This window comes from Lagenorhynchus albirostris, chromosome 11, assembly GCF_949774975.1.
Source record: "Lagenorhynchus albirostris chromosome 11, mLagAlb1.1, whole genome shotgun sequence".
Taxonomy (NCBI): Eukaryota; Metazoa; Chordata; class Mammalia; order Artiodactyla; family Delphinidae; genus Lagenorhynchus; species Lagenorhynchus albirostris.
This window is the reverse complement of record NC_083105.1, coordinates 50,849,186-50,865,639: the sequence shown is the minus strand read 5'-3', so window position 1 is coordinate 50,865,639 and position 16,454 is coordinate 50,849,186.

Below are 16,454 nucleotides of genomic sequence, written 5' to 3'. Positions count from 1 at the left end.
TATTAAAGAACTTGTGATACACAGGAAAGTGATGTAATTTCATTTGTTAGTCAAACATTCTAGATAGGCAACAAGAGCTTTTTGTTTTTCTAAGTTTGTAGAAATCTAGAAACTTACATGATGATTTTAAAATCAAGTACGAACTAAATTGGAATAAAACCTGTTACAACTAGACTGGTTGAAACTCTTTGGATTTCTTCTAAAGATCTCAAGCATTAATGTATTGAGGAACCTGGAAATCTAATGTTGAAGTTAAAACATTAGGTTTTCATTTCCATTACTTTTCCCCTCCAGATGTTTGTTACTTTCTTTTTTTAACTTTTAGCCATTTGTAATTTAACACTTGCTTTGTTTAAACTGAAAATATTTCTTTGATGTTTAGAGAGGAATATCCAATAATGCATATTGCAGATAATTGTAACTTTTTACTGGAGTCAGAGGGAAAGAAATGACTTTGATAGAATATCAGAAACTGTCTACTAATGGAGTGTGTGAAGACAAAACCATTTTCACTTAGAAACTTGGAAAAATAACATGCTTTAAAAACCGGGAGATGCTTCCTCTAAAGCACATGAGCTTTTGACATATGCTTAATAATTAAGATATAAATCTTCTGATGCTTATAATGTGTTCAATATCGGTAAGCTATATTTTCTGAAACTATCTCCTTTACAATATTTTGTGATAAAAACGGAGTTTTTTGCAAACCCTAATAGAACTCTGTGGGGAAAAGTGACTTAAGTTGATTTTCTTTTTTTAATAGCTCACTGCAAAATTCCCTAAAATGCTTATATAAAATTGCAAAATTAAATATGAAAACACTAATAAATATATCATACTCAGAAGGCAAGAACTGGATTTGATCATTAACATTTTGATTTAGTCTCTTTTTTTCGCTTGTTTCAGTATTGAAGTCCTGTTCTTAATTATTCAGTTAATGATGTCTTTAACAAAGAGACTGATAACCAGCTCTACTTGGTCATCCAGTTCAGTTTGGTATTACCAGCTTCTACCAGATCCTGACCATTCAGGATTATTCAGACATCGACCTTGGGGTCCACTGCTCAAGTGATGCTACCACAATACCAAAATAGCCAGGTGGTCTTATTAAACTATAATCAAGGAAGAATATGTTTTTCTCCCACTTGTGGATGAGTGGCAGATTATAGACAGGAGGCAGATCAAATAAATGTCCTGTTTCTCGACCCAAATAATCAAATCAGTAAAATCCTGGCCAAGACAGTTATCTCAGTTTCACTCTAATTAAATGACAAGTACTATGAAATTCAGTGACCATTTTATATGACAGTAAATGTATTTAAGACTTTATCCATACTACCATACACATATTTACCTATGTTCCCCCAAATCTGAGTATTTATGGATGGCAGTAAATATTTCTAAAACACTGGAAACCCTCATATCATATATAAATAAAACTAATATGCCATATATATATATGTTTTTAACTAGGTAAGATAGGTAAAACTATTACTCCATATTTCAAGACAACATTTTTGTTCTGTTTTTAAGAGTGGAATCTGTTTTTATTTTAAGATTATTTTTTTTAACCAAGGAATTCTTGATTCTAAACTCTTCCATATTTGACACAGATATTTCACTATTTTTTGGCAAAATTTCAATCCAGCGGGATTTAATCAAGCCTACCGTTTCTTCTCTGGACCGAGATAAAGACTGTTTTGATGAGCTGTGTACCTTTGGGCAGGTCGCTCAGTGTGCCCACACTTTTTCTCCTGATAGGAACATTCTATCTATAACTAATGGCTGTCAAGCATTTCCAGTTGTAAAATACAAAAACCTTTATTGCTACCACCAGCTCTATTGTCCAGGGACTGATTGTTGAGTTTGTAAAGGATCCAGCCTCCTGTCTCCTTTTTTGTGTTGTTTTCCCTGCTCCCCCCTGCTGCCTGCCCTTTGGCCATTTCACTGCTCATTAGCGCCTCTGCCAGATGGGGGGGCAGGCCCAGGAACCGGGGTCAACTCTGGTAAAAGGCTTGGTGGGAAGGAGGCTGAGAGTAATGGCATACATAAGGTTTTCAGATTATCTGTCGACTTGATACATCCAAGCCACCCCCAAACCCTGTCCTTAGGGGTAAATTCAGTGCAGCCATGACACTGAAATTTGTTTTTTAATTCATTATTTATTCATTCTTATAATCAGTGTGATTTTAGAAGTAAGACATCTCTTTCAGGATGCTATAGGAAGCAAAGTCTCTTTTTTATATTTCCTTAGTATTAATGAGTGGCTGCAGATCAGGCTTGATTTAGCAAGGCTTTGACCTTGTTCAAAGCCAGAAGAATTGCGCTGTCTGCTCTTCCATTAGACTCAGGTTGGGGAATGACAGTTCTTTAAATTCTGGCAAATGGAGATTGCCTTATGAAGCGGAAAGTGCCCTGTTGGGGTGTTAAAAGATCATAAAGCTCACCCTAGTTGTACGACCAAGGGAAGCCGTGTCATCACTTTGTGCTGTGGTTTCAATGCATTAACCCAGAAAAGGCACTTCGAGTGTCTCTTTGAACATAATATTGTGCAGAAGGCTCAGCGTGTACGATGGACACTGTGGATATAGAAGAAACTTAAGCACTTTGGTTCACTTGTTTGTTTGCTTGTCTCTTGCTTGGCCGGACCATTTAAACCCTAGGGCTCCAATTCCGAGACCTTTGATTCTGTGATTTTCCATTTGTCTAAACATTTTGCTAAAGTCTTCTGGCAATATTATGGATCAAGCCCTGTGCTAGGTCCTGGGAATGTAGAGGCCAACAAAATAGGTGGAGGCTGCCTTTGAGGTGCTCACAACCAAACAGGAAACCTGATGCCAGCCTGTTAGATTAACTACTCTGTGCTTCAGATGTTGGTGAGGGTAAATTAAATTCCATTTCAAGTATTTTGAGCTCTTCAGAATTTGAGTCCTTCTATAGAAGTGATTATGTTTGCTTTCCCAATCCTAATAACTCTCTATATTATTATTTGAATTTAGCTGTATGTGTAATTTATGAATTAGTTGTACTAGTGGGCCTAGAGTTATATCATCTCATTATCACCATAGCAGATATCCAGGCTAATATCACATATAGACATGTTTGATTTATCAACATAGTTCAGTTTTATCCAGTTAAGGTAGACTTAAAAAGATAGGTATTAAATTATTAGATACAGGCTCCAAAAAGCGGAGGAGAAATGGAATCAGAACGGCGAGGATAATTCTCTTGAGCCACCATATCAGCATATGTTGATCTTGTTTTTTCTCTTTGTTCATGCTGTGTGTGTCAAATAATTTAAAAATCACTAGGTGTTAAAACAGCTTGATTGTATACTTTAATGTTTCTGAATCGTGCTACCATTTGTATTTAAAAATTATCTCTGTGAGGTTAGAGAGCACATTGCATTTATCTTTTTTACCCTCAGCACCTAGGATATAGGAAGGAATTCAGCAAAGTGATTAAGAGTTCAGACTGCCTGGGTTCCCTTATCAGCTTATCAAGGCAAGTTGCTCGTTGTTACCAGCCCAGTCTCCCTGTGTGTAAAACAAAGGGTAATAATAGTTCTCATCTCATAGGATTATTTTGTAAGAATTAAATGAGAAGCCATCAAAAATTTTTATTCGTCGAGAGGCAAGCACTCAATAGATCATCGTCATTGATGTTAGTATAGTTTCAGACCCGTAGCTGGACTTAATAAATGTTTGGTGAATAGAATGACAGTATTTCGTTAGTGTGTATAAAGCATGGCCTTTCAGTTTTTGTTTCCAGTAGCGAATGTGGATTTGAATTGCATTCTTTGGCTTTTTTTTTTTAATTGGATGATTTGTATTTTCAAAGAGGCCACACAAGGGTTAAAAGTACAACCTGTAGGCATCAAAGCAGTGTTTATAATAATTTTGAATTCCAGCCTATGCCTTTCCACTTAAGAAGTATGCTGTGAGCCACTATCACCCAGGCCCAATGCAGACTTTGAATGCCTTGCCCTATGTTAATGTTTCCATTCCCTCACTCCTGGAAATAGCATTCTGCTTTCCAAAATAGACTCTAGTGCTGTACCTTAGAAGAATTTTTGTCACAGCTTTGGATCATCAGAAACACAGAAGAGAGCTTTGTTGGCAAAACGTCACAGGATAATTTTGAAAAGGTAGTTTCTCATTTTTTTGTATAAAAACTCATTTTAACTGCCTGTCTCCCATTTCCTTTGGTCCTAATTTTTAGTACTAACATGCAAATAAAGACAGAGGAAAATCCGTTAATAACTATTTGTTTCTTTGACTTCTTTCAAGGATATTCTGAAGCACTTAAAGTGACACATAAAGCCGTGGGGTTTATAGCTAGGGACTCATTGGGGGAAAATCTAATACCCTAGGTTTACGTCATTATAGGAATAAGGACTCTGCAGTCGGAATAACATAGGTAGCAATGTCACATCAGAGAAGTTTAAGCACTAACATTACCAATAAAGGAAGTGCAGGTCGGCCAAGTTTCCAGACAATGCAAATATTTTCAGTCTTGAGGGAGCACCCTATTACAGGAAGCACCAAAGCCCAGGGAGGTGTGGAGGAGCAGGGAATCATAAGATTATAACTAATAATGTTCTATAAAATACCATTTGTTTTGCAGTCTTTTCTCATTCCCTGTTCCAAATGATTCTAATATCAGAGAAGACATCCATCACCCAGTTTGTGTCAGAAGCTGATCCCGGAGTCTAATTTCCTAATTACAGAATCTCAGTTTCAGCATTTTCTTTCCTGTCATTATTCTCTCAGACAACCCAAAAGTTCTTTAAATTCCCTAATGGATTTTGATGAAGGATTTGCAGGCCTGGGCCCCCTTCTCAGTTGGTAGATCTGGGGTGGAGCTGGAAAGTATGAACATGACCATCTCGGTGGTCTCCGATCCTCCCGAGAGACTGACATTTGGTGAGTAGTACTGTTCATGCCACTGAACTAACTGTCCATCCTATTACATTTTCATTCTTCTGTGCTCTTACTCAATTTTACATTTCTTTTCCGGGAATAAGTAATGTTTGATTTTTTTACAGCCTTGGTTCTCCTTTCTTAACTTTGGAATGTATATTTCCCACATGTATTGGATGAAAATGAACTCATTCCCAATCTTATTCTCTTCCTTATAATTCTTTTCAGAGCAATGGTATAGAGTTTACTGACGTTCCGTTTAGATTTGCCATTTAGAGTGCTCATTTCCAGCCTATCAAACCAAAACAATGGCTTGTTAAACCTGTGTTTTTATTTCGTCATGCTCCTCCTCCAGTGGTGACCTACTTCTTTTGTGGACATTAAAATCGATCAGTGAATCAGCCAGGCTTAGGGTTTTGTGCATTGCTTTGCATGCTGTTTAGACAACTGATGAGCTACACAAAATTGTTTAAACTCTGTAATTTTATAAACAATAAAATGGTGACTTTGTCTAATACATAATCTTAATCTGCTTTGCTGTTAAATCACTAATCTCAGTGGAGATCAATTGGGACCCTTTTTAGTAGTTATAGGAAGAAATTTTCTCTATTTTCTTACTTGCATTGTAGAAAACTTCTTAGGGTTTCCTTAGTATTCACAGGGAACTAATTCATGTCTTACTCATTGGCACCATATGGTTTCCTGCTGTGGTAAAGCGAGTGGGCTTATGTACATTATAGGATTAATAGGATACATGCATCCTGTTAATACATAGATTGTATAGTGTGAGAGGGTTTGGCTGTACATGGTCACGGTATGAAGAATTCCCTTGTGACTGACATTTGTTTTTTTGCTAAAAAAAGTTTTCTGCCCAAGATTATTAAAATGTGGTATGTATTCAGCACTACTATTTGCTGTTGGGTTTTTCTTTTTTTTTTTTTTTTTTAAGATTTTTGATGTGGACCTTTTTTTTAGCAATGCAGTTGGAAATTTAATTTTTTTAAATATCATTTCCAATATCACCAAAAATGAAATACTTGTGTATAAATTTAACAAAATATATACAAGATCTGTACATATGTTGAAAACTACAAAACACCAATGAAAGAAATCAAAGAAGACCTAAATAAATACAGATATACATATTTAATGATTGGAAGATTCAATATTCTTAATGTGTCAATTCTTATCAAATAGATTTTTTTAGCTTTATTTTTATTTATTTATTTTTTTAACTACTTTATTGGAGTATAATTGTTTCAAAATAGTGTGTTAGTTTCTGCTTTATAACAAAGTGAATCAGCTATACATATACGTATATCTCCATATCTCCTCCCTCTTGCGTCTCCCTCCCACCTTCCCCATCCCACCCCTCTAGGTGGTCACAAAGCACCGAGCTGATCTCCCTGTGCTATGTGGCTGCTTCCCACTAGCTATCAGTTTTACATTTGGTAGTGTATATATGTCCATGCCACTCTCTCACTTCGTCCCAGCTTACCCTTCCCCGTCCCCGTGTCCTCAGGTCCATTCTCTACGTGTCTGCGTCTTTATTCCTGTCCTGCCCCTAGGTTCTTCAGAACCTTTTTTTTTGAGATTCCATATATATGTGTTAGCATACGGTATTTGTTTTTCTCTTTCTGACTTACTTCACTCTGTATGACAGACTCTAGGTCCATCCACCTCACTGCAAATAACTCAATTTTGTTTCTTTTTATGGCTAATATTCCATTGTATGCATATGTGCCACACCTTCTTTATCCATTCATCTGTCAATGGACACTTAGGTTGCTTCCATGTACTGGCTATTGTAAATAGTGCTGCAATGAGCATTGTGGTACATGACTCTTTTTGAATTATGGTTTTCTCAGGGTATATGCCCAGTAGTGGGATTGCTCAGTCGTATGGGAGTTCTATGTTTAGTTTTTTAAGGCCCCTCCATACTGTTCTCTAGTGACTGTATCAATTTACACTCCCACCAACAGTGCAAGAGGGTTCCCTTTTCTCCACACCCTCTCCAGCATTTATTGTTTGTAGATTTTTTGACGATGGCCATTCTGACTGGTGTGAGGTGATTGTAGTTTTAATTTGCATTTCTCTAATGATTAGTGATGTTGAGCATCCTTTCATGTGTTTGTTTGCAGTCTGTATATCTTCTTTGGAGAAATATCTATTGGGCCATTTTTTAAAGTCGTTCTTGAATTTGTTACAATATTGCTTCTGTTTTATGGTTTGGTTTTTTGGCCCCGAGGCATGTGGGATCTCAGCTCCCTGACCAGGGATCGAACCCATACCCCCTGCATTGCAAGGCGAAGTCTTAACCACTGGACTGGCCAGGGAAGTCCCTGCTGTTGTTTTAAGTAATATGTTATGATAAGATTTTAGACCCCCATGTGAGAAGCTGACATTTTATATCCATAAGGCAAACACAGCTTTTTGAATCTGTGTGAAAATTTAGGTGTCTCTATTTTGTGGTTTTATCTTTTTAGGAATTTTTTGAGTCCGAGAAAACGTTTAGACTGATTTACTTACAGTATTGAAAGTCTCTTTGGGAGCAAATTTTTATATATGTGAAAAAGCCATCTAGAAAGGAGGTTTCATGAGTACCCTTGGTAATGGTGCAAGTTTAATCACTCTGCCTGTGACAGGAGGGTCTTAAGACATTCAACCTAAATTTCTCCTTATACGGTTTTCAGTTCATTTCCTCTTGTCTTGTTCTTAATGGTGATAGAGAACATCTGGTATGTCCCTTTTCAAAATAAACCTTCCTGCTTGGGGTAGCAGAAAGTATACACATGTTGGGTCCTAGCAGATCTGGGTTTGACTCTGGGCCTTATCACTTACTAACCTTAGGCCATTGTTACCTCTCTGAGCCTAAATTTCTTCTTTTGTAAAATGAGGCTGATAATCTTTCCCTTGCAGTTTTAGCTAACGTGTCCCGTTCCCGGTAAAGGCTCAAAGTATGGTATCTTGTATCATTATTGTTCAAACCTGTGAAAATTTATTGTCAGCTTTTCATTTTTCCATAATAACATTCCCAGATCTTTCTGACTAGGTTCTTTTTTTCCAACCCACTGATCATGGTTCTAAACGAGACTTCTGATGGTATGGTAGATGGAACACTATGTTTGCGATGAAAGGCCTCTCTGACTTGTTTTCTGACTTAATGAATTTCTAGCTATATGACCTTGGACAAGTCACTTACATCCTCGAGCCTGTTTGCTCATAGGTAAGATGGGGATAATAATTATCATATCTTCTGTGCCTTCCTCTCTGAGTTGGACTGAGGATAACATAAAGAAGTAATTTATAAGTCACAAAGCACCACACAATCTTAAAGTGATAATAGTAAGGGTAATCAGCAATTAAAATGTAATACTTTACAATAGGGTGAATGAAATTGGTCTTGTCATTTATGTAACTTTAAAAAGGTAGGTCACTCTCCTCAGCCTCACCGTTACCCTACATAGCAGTTACAGGGCATTTACTCTTTTTTCATTTCCGCTTTCATCAACTCTTATGGTTGGAAGGCTAAAACCGACAACTTTCAGATGTATGACAGACACAGATTAAAACAGTTCCAGCATTACAGGGATTGAGTTTGTGAGCAGAGAGGCTGAATCAGTAAGCAGAGTTAGGTGAGTAAAGAGAGGGCCAGGTGGTCTAAGTGGGAATAAAGAGGTGATGTGACCCAGGAGGGGTCAATGAGCAGCAGAGATCTCTCCAGTGATGGACATTAAAGGAGAGGGTTGTTAGACTTAAGATAGTCACTGCCAAGTTCCAAACAAAAGAATGGCATGGTCAAGCACATCTGAATAGGAAGAGAACTCTGACTGGGATTTGGGGGATTGCTTGGAGTGGAAGTGACCTTGGAGAGTACAGCGATCCCAGACAGTAGAGGACATAGCAATGTTGAAATGAAGATTTACATGTTCTGTTAGTTTTTTAAATCTCTTGAATCTAAGGGTTTGCAGACACAAGAAGCCTTCCTCCATACTTGGTTTCATCTTTTTGTTTTGTTGCTTCAGTTTAGTTTGGTTTCAAGTTTAATTATGGGGCTGAAAGTACTTAAGTTTGGGTAGTAGAGAGTGGAATGTGGTTAAATACCCTGTTGATTACTTTACATGTTTCTATATTCTAAGAAAACTAGCCATAGTGATCCAGCTGTCTACTGAGGATTTGTGGATGCTGCCCTCCTGGAGCCCTTTCCTCCATGGCTGTCTGTGACCTTAGCCATTGAATCATGTAATCGTTTTTGGCCTCCGAAGTCAGTGCTTCTGACTAGGCAGAGTGGTGGTGTGATGTCATGTCTGGGGTGTGAGCCTGTACCCTCACCACACAGGGGTTCCACCCTTCCTGGTCTCGGCAGCTCAATACACAGTGCTTGGCGCATCTTGAGCGCTCAATAAATTTAGTTACTTTTCCTGTCTCTCTCTGGATCTCAAATAGGAATGTCCACATTTGAGAACACCACCATAGTATTCGACTCTCCATTTAAAATCCATAAGAGAAAGCTGAGGCAGATGTGTGGGAATGTAGTTCCAGACCCTTTCGTTAGTCTAGGAAAGATGATCACCCTGGTTTACAGTGAGGCTTCCCGTGTTCGTGAATCATAAAAAGACCTCTTCCAGGTTAACTTAACGCAAAATTGATAAGCTGTGCATAATAGTGTGACATCTGAAAGTATTCGGTATGAAAAATAGCTGATGGGCGTACATATTTTGAGATACTTGGTGTTCTACCAACGTTGTCAGGATTTTTATTGACCTCCCTCTGCCCCCCAAAAAAAGGTCAGAAGGAAGGCCCTCCACATTGTTTCCAAATTTCTAAATAGGAAAAACTTCGAACTAGAAAGGGAGCTTTTGATAGCCTTACACATTTATATATTTTTTAAGTAAAAAATCTCTTTCTTACGCTTTCTCTGGTAGAGAGAAAAATTAGACCCCTTTTCGTCTTCTTTCCTCCTTTACCTCAAACTCCACAAAATATATCCTTATTTTCCTTTTAAATTTAATTTTTAATTTCAGATTCACATGCCCTTATAAGAAATTCTAGAGAAAGTCCCTTTCACACTTTGCCCAGTTTCTCCTAAGTAGTGGCATTTTGTGAAACTGTAGTACAGTATCTCAACTAGGATATTGTATGAGTACAGTCCACCCATCATATTCAATTTCCCCACTTCTATGTGTACACATTTGTGTGTGTATGTGTGTATTTTAAGCTCTGTACAATTTTACCACCTGTGTAGATTCATGTATCCACCACCAGAGGTATTCTTTCTGAAGACTGTAGGTTGCTTGAGAGTGTCAGCACATCCCGTGATGACAGACATTAGGATGTGTCTTCTCTTCTAAACACACAGGGACTTTGTGTGGCTGTAGGGAGGTGGAGAGTGGAAATCTGGCCCGTGGCTCCTGTCTGTGGCTGTGCAGTCACTCTTTCACGTTCCCTCATTAGAAAGGGCTGGCTGGCCCAGGCAGCATCATAGGTGGGCTAGGCGCACAGCTAACCGCTTGCCTGGAGGAGCTTATGCTTTTGTACTGTGTTAAGAGTTCTGCCAGTTTCAGAGGCCAGGAAGCAAAGAGTTGGCCTAGGGGTGTAACACACCTGCTTTTCCCGAGGCCACATGCAACAGGCTGATTTGAGTACCTGTTTGCCCTCTTTGGGTTATATTGAAACGTGTCTCCAGAGACCCGAGGTTGTGGATAAATGCTTTTCTCCCCGCCTAGAAATTTGTTTCACACAGATTTTAAATGTCCATGAGGACAGATATTCATTGGGGGAACTGTCCTGTTAATTGTACTTTGGCTATCCGGCTCAGACTCTAGAATGAACTATAGTAGAATCCTGTTATCTTGAGACCTTTAGGAATATCCACGTTTGAGAATGCCACAATAGCATTACATTCCCTAATTTTAAAAAAGATTGCAACCATCTGTCACACACACACACACAGACACACACACAGAGCAAAGCTATACTGAGATGCAAACACTAGGCCGATGGCCAGGCTGCCTCACCAGCTAAGTATCCTGTACTCCAGTCTGAGAAAAAACTGGATTTGCAAAGAGCTCCAACTGTGAATATTAAAACTGAGAATGACAAAGGCCTGTCGTGCTCTACTAGTCACTCCTGGAATCTGAGTGTTTGATCAGATGACCAAAATTTATGATTATGATGATGGTGGTGGTGATGATGATGTTTGGGCATGATAACCAATGAGCAAAAAGCTGTAAACTTGATCACTGTGGCAACCATTTGGAGGATAAATTTACTATATTTGTTGCCACCGTCCTATTGGGTCCTAAACCCCAGCTATGGCATATGGCATATGGCATATAAAGTGCTTCTTTTCCTCTTTGGATGAACGCTTTTCCTATTGGCAAAATAAAATTTAAAAAATCATGATTTGCAAGTGACATCCTTTGTTTTTGGTGGTAACAATGATCTTATCTAAACAAAAGCTTACTTTTGAATCATTTTGAAAATCTTGAAAGGGCAGAAAAAAACTATATATCAAAAGAAAGCATTATAAAAGAATATCAGGTCAGGCTGCAGTTACTTCCATAGCAAACTTTGGGCCTGACTTGATCCAAATACATGTGGTCAAATTGCTGGTGTGACCATGGAAGTGGCAAATGGGAGCCTGCGGTTCTGATTCCTGTGTCCTGTTGTCTGTCACTGAGCCCTTTTCGAAGCAATGCCAGAAGAGTGATTTCTGTAAGTATGAAAATGTTCGTCTGTTTGGTGCTTCATCTGCCCATCAGTAACCCTAGACTTAGTTTAGAGATTAAGTAGTTGAATTTTCTCGTATTCTGCAGGTGACAAAATGAAAGCTAAGAACAGTTAAGTGTCCAGCTCAGGGTCAGACAACCTCATTAGCTGGGACAAGAATCAGGTTTCCTGACTCCTAGTCCATTGCTTTTTCATTGTAGGGGGGCGCTTCCTGTCACCCCACCAGTCTTTTCTCGGTTTTCCATTTGTAATGTTGACGGTTCTTCTGACGCACCTCTTCCTTCAGGTCCTGTATTCATTTCCTAGGGCTGCCGTAACAAAGTGCCATGAACTTGGGTGCCTTAACACAACACAAATTTATTCTGTAACGGTTCTGGAAACCAAAAGTTTAAAATCAGGGTGTCAGTAGAGCCATGCTGTCTCTGAAGGCTCTAGGGGTGTCTGTTCCATGCCTTTTCCTTGGCTTCTGGTGTGGCTGGTAACCCTTGATGTTCCTTGGCTTTAGCTGCATGGCTGCAATCTCTCCCTCCCTTGTCAGATGATATTCTTACTGTGTGTCCGCATGTCTCTTCTCCTCTTAAAAGGACACCAGTCATGTTTGATTAGGGCCCACCCTAACGACCTCAGCTTCACCTGATCATATCTGCAAGGACCCTATTTCCACATAAGGTCACATTCATAGGTGCACAAGGGGTTAGGGCTCCAACATCTTCGGGGGGAACACAGTTCATAACAGGTCTCGTTAGCTTCCAGATCATATTTAGAACCAGGCAGGTATTTGTAACACCCAATGAGAACTTGCAGTGAGTTTCATTAAGTGTAAAGCATCATATCCAACATTTGTAGTTTGTTACAGTAACACACTGAAAAAATTTATAGACTGTTTTGGGTGTGATTTTCTGGATTGATTCCCTGCTTTGAAACCATTTGTTGGGTCCTGTTTATTTAAAAGAGGGAATGAATAGACCTGAAAACACCTAATTTTCATTTGCCTTTTAGCCTGGAAGCCAGTAAAAAATTTTTTAGAGAACTGAAAACTATGTTGCAGAACATTAGCACTATATTTGTGTATTATTTCGATCTTATCTTCAGTTATTAGATGCTTATTTGCATGTGCTAAAGCCTCCAGCTAAGATAAAAAATCAAAATTTAAAAAACTTGTTTCGTGGTAGTAAAGTCTAGAACAAAATGTTTGCTGGATAATATTTCATGGTGTGTGTACAATTTTTAAGTAAAAATTAAAAAGAAAGAAATTCTACACGCAGTCAGCACTCTCAACTGTATGCATTTCCCTAAACTTTCCTAGTTGAATACAGTCATCTGTGTTCCTAAACATTCTTCCTGACCTCATTCTCTTTAGCATTATTTGATCAATTTGGGAGGAAATGTCCATATAACCATAACTTGTACCTTTTTAAAAAAATATTTTTTTTAATCAAGTAATGGGAGTGGATGTTGTGTCTTTTATTAACTTTTATATATGTGATTCTAAATCTCCCTTTAAATTAATCTTTTAGCTTCGAATCTACTTCTTCCCATAAGGCTAGTCCCCATTTCCTATAATTTTACAGACCTAGGAGAACAACATTTTCCCTTCTGTCGTTTTGATAATTATGTCTTCTGTGCTCAGTGGTGACCTATTAACTAACATGAATACCATGGACTTGCAAAATAGCCTCAAATTTCCATATATTAGAACTGTGAGAATTTTCTATAATGGTGCTTTAGCAATAATGGTGGAGGTGCAGGCATTTCCTGAGGATTAATGACCAGCTGGGAGGAACCAGTGGCCCTTGGCTCTGCCTCCCAGCCAGCCATTAATTCCAAGGAAATGTCTTTTGCTGAGGTCGTTATTGCTATTACAAGCTTAAAATGGAAAAACATGATAGGCATATGAGTTATTTTTATGGGTTGATGCAGTTTCCAATGGTATGTACTAATTCGAGAAAATGAATGTGTATACATACAATAGTAAGTCAGATTGTTTGAATCATCTCTCAGTATTCCATATGTTTTATAACTGACTTTACAGTTCCCTACCTTTCCCACTCAAAAAAAAAAAATTAATTCAGTAATTTCTACATTGGTTCAAGGCTTAAAAGTGTTGTATTCACTGACATATTTAGAAACACCAGTTTCTGTTATCAATTTCAAATAATATTCAGGTTTCACATATGGGCTGAAAGGAAAGAAGTTTATTCTCCATTTTTGTGATAATACTTCTTTTAGAATAAAACACTGCAAGAAAAGTTTTTAAACCATGTAATAATTTACTGTGCTTCTTTGAGTTTTTTGTGTCATTTGTATAAGAGACAGCCTTATATTTATACTTTTACATAGTGAATCTACCAGAGAGCAATGCACAACTTAGTTTTTCAGGATTGCAGGGTTTTTTTTTTAGTGTATATTAAATACTGCAATCATGGGAAAACCTTTAACACAAAACACACACGAAAAACTCTTAAAAATGAAGCCAAAGTGTCAAAATGTTGCTCACCGTGCTCCTTTCTGATTCTTTTAAAAAGGCGGCACAATACCTGGCCGGTATTGTTATTTTTATCTCAATTATTAACAAATCTAACCTAGAAATATCCTGAAAAGTCATAATCAGGAAAACCTGGACAATCCTGGAACATTGTCATCCTTGCCCTGATGCAGAAGTGTGGACAGCATCACCCAGGCATGATGCCTGTGCACCAGTTTTATCTGTCTCACCAGTTAGTGACTCTCCACGTTTATCAAGCTTCAGATATAGGCCAGGCTCGGTGGGGCATCTGAAAAATTGCAGAACATAGAGATCTGCACTAAAAGCAATAGGAAGCAAGCTAAGAAATCTTGTCCTGTTTGGCTCTCAAGTTCCTGTCCCACTTCTCTTCTTTACCAAATTCGCTTACAGCCTTCAAGTAGTTGTTCACGTTGGTGAACTCATTTGCGATCAAACTTTCTTGAACCTTCTTTGTCAAAAGTGTCCCCATTCTGCTTCTCTCCATGTCCTCGGCTTTTGACATCCACGAAAAGTTTAGATGCCACTTTGCTTCTCAGACCTACCCCTCTGCTTTCTTTCACTTTTGTTGAAGGTGCTAGGATTCTCCCAGTTCTTCTGGAGTAACGCTGCCCAACAGAACTCGCTGTAGTGATGGAAGTGTATTTGTGCCATCCAATATGGTAGCCACTAGCCACATATGGCTACTTGGACACTTGCAGTGTGGCTCGTGCGTTTGAAGAACTGAATATTTGGTTTTATTTCATTATAACGAATTAAAGTTTAAATAGCTACACATGGCTGGTAGCTACTGTATTGGGCAGCACTGTCACCTTGGGTCCATTATGTCTTTGCCTTGCCTCCATATCTGTCCTTTTCACCTTCATGATACCTTGTATCAATTCTATTCTAACTGCCTGTTTCCCCTGGAGGAGACCTTAATTCCCTTCAGCTCAAGTTTTGCCATATTCTGCCTTTGGTCTCTTGCCTGGTTCGATATGACAAAAAATCAAGTAGCTATTCTATGCAAGCCACTGTGCTTGGACCTGAAGAAGTAGAGAGATCAAGAAAACATAGTACGTTCCATTTCCTCAAAGGGCTTACAGGGTAAAAAGAACCAGAGTTTTCCATGTGACAGTGAACAGACAGTTTATGATTTAGCATTAACCCTGAGTAAGCCATCTGTGGATTTTCCTGAGTTTATGTCTTTGAGCTGGGAGGTATAGCAAAAAAGTGTGATTTTATTTCTAAAAAGGTTGACTTTCAAACCATTTTTAAATGAGGTACTTTGTAAAGTATAACACTATTATCTCTATTTATTTATATTTATTTATTTTTGGCTGCGTTGGGTCTTCGTTGCTGCACACGGGCTTTCTCTAGTTGCGGCGAGTGGGGGCTACTCGTCATTGCAGTGCGTGGGCTTCTTATTGCAGTGGCTTCTCTTATTGTGGAACATGGGCTCTAGGTGCATGGGCTTCAGTAGTTGTGGCATGTGGGCTCAGTAGTTGTGGCTCGTGGGCTCTAGAGCACAGACTCAGTAGTTGTGGCACATGGGCTTAGTTGCTCTGCAGCATGTGGGATCTTCCCAGGCCAGGGCTGGAACCTGTGTCCCCTGCATTGGCAGGTGGATTCTTAACCATTGTGCCACCAATACCACGCTATTGGTGGGAATGCCAGTTGGTAACAGCCACTATGGAGCACAGAATGGAGGTTACCAGGGGTAAGGGGAGGTGGAAGGGATAAATTGGAAATTAGGATTGACATATACATACTACTATATATAAAAGTGATAACAAATAAGGGCCTACTGTATAGCACAGGGAACTCTATTCAATACTCTGTAATGACCTGTATGGGAAAGGAATCTAAAAAGGATTGGATATATGTATAACTGATTAACTCTGCTGTGCAGCAGAAAGTGACACAACGTTGTAAATCAACCATACTCCAAAAAAATTGAAATTGAAATGAAATGAAATAAAATAGAGCTACCAGATGATCCAGCAAGTTCACTCCTGTGCGCATATCTAGAGGAAAGCATAAATCGAAAAGACACATCTTCCCCAGTGTTCACTGCAGCACTATTTACAATAGCGAAGACATGGAAGCAATGAAAATGTCCATCAACATATGAATAGGTAAAGAATATGTGTCTTTTCGACACATAAAATAAAATAGAAGAAAATAATGCCATTTGCAGTAACATGGATGGACCCAGAGATGATCATACCAAGTGAAGCAAGTCAGACATAGCAAGACAAACACCGTATGACACCACCTATAGGTGGAACCCAAAAATTGTTGCAAATGAACTAACT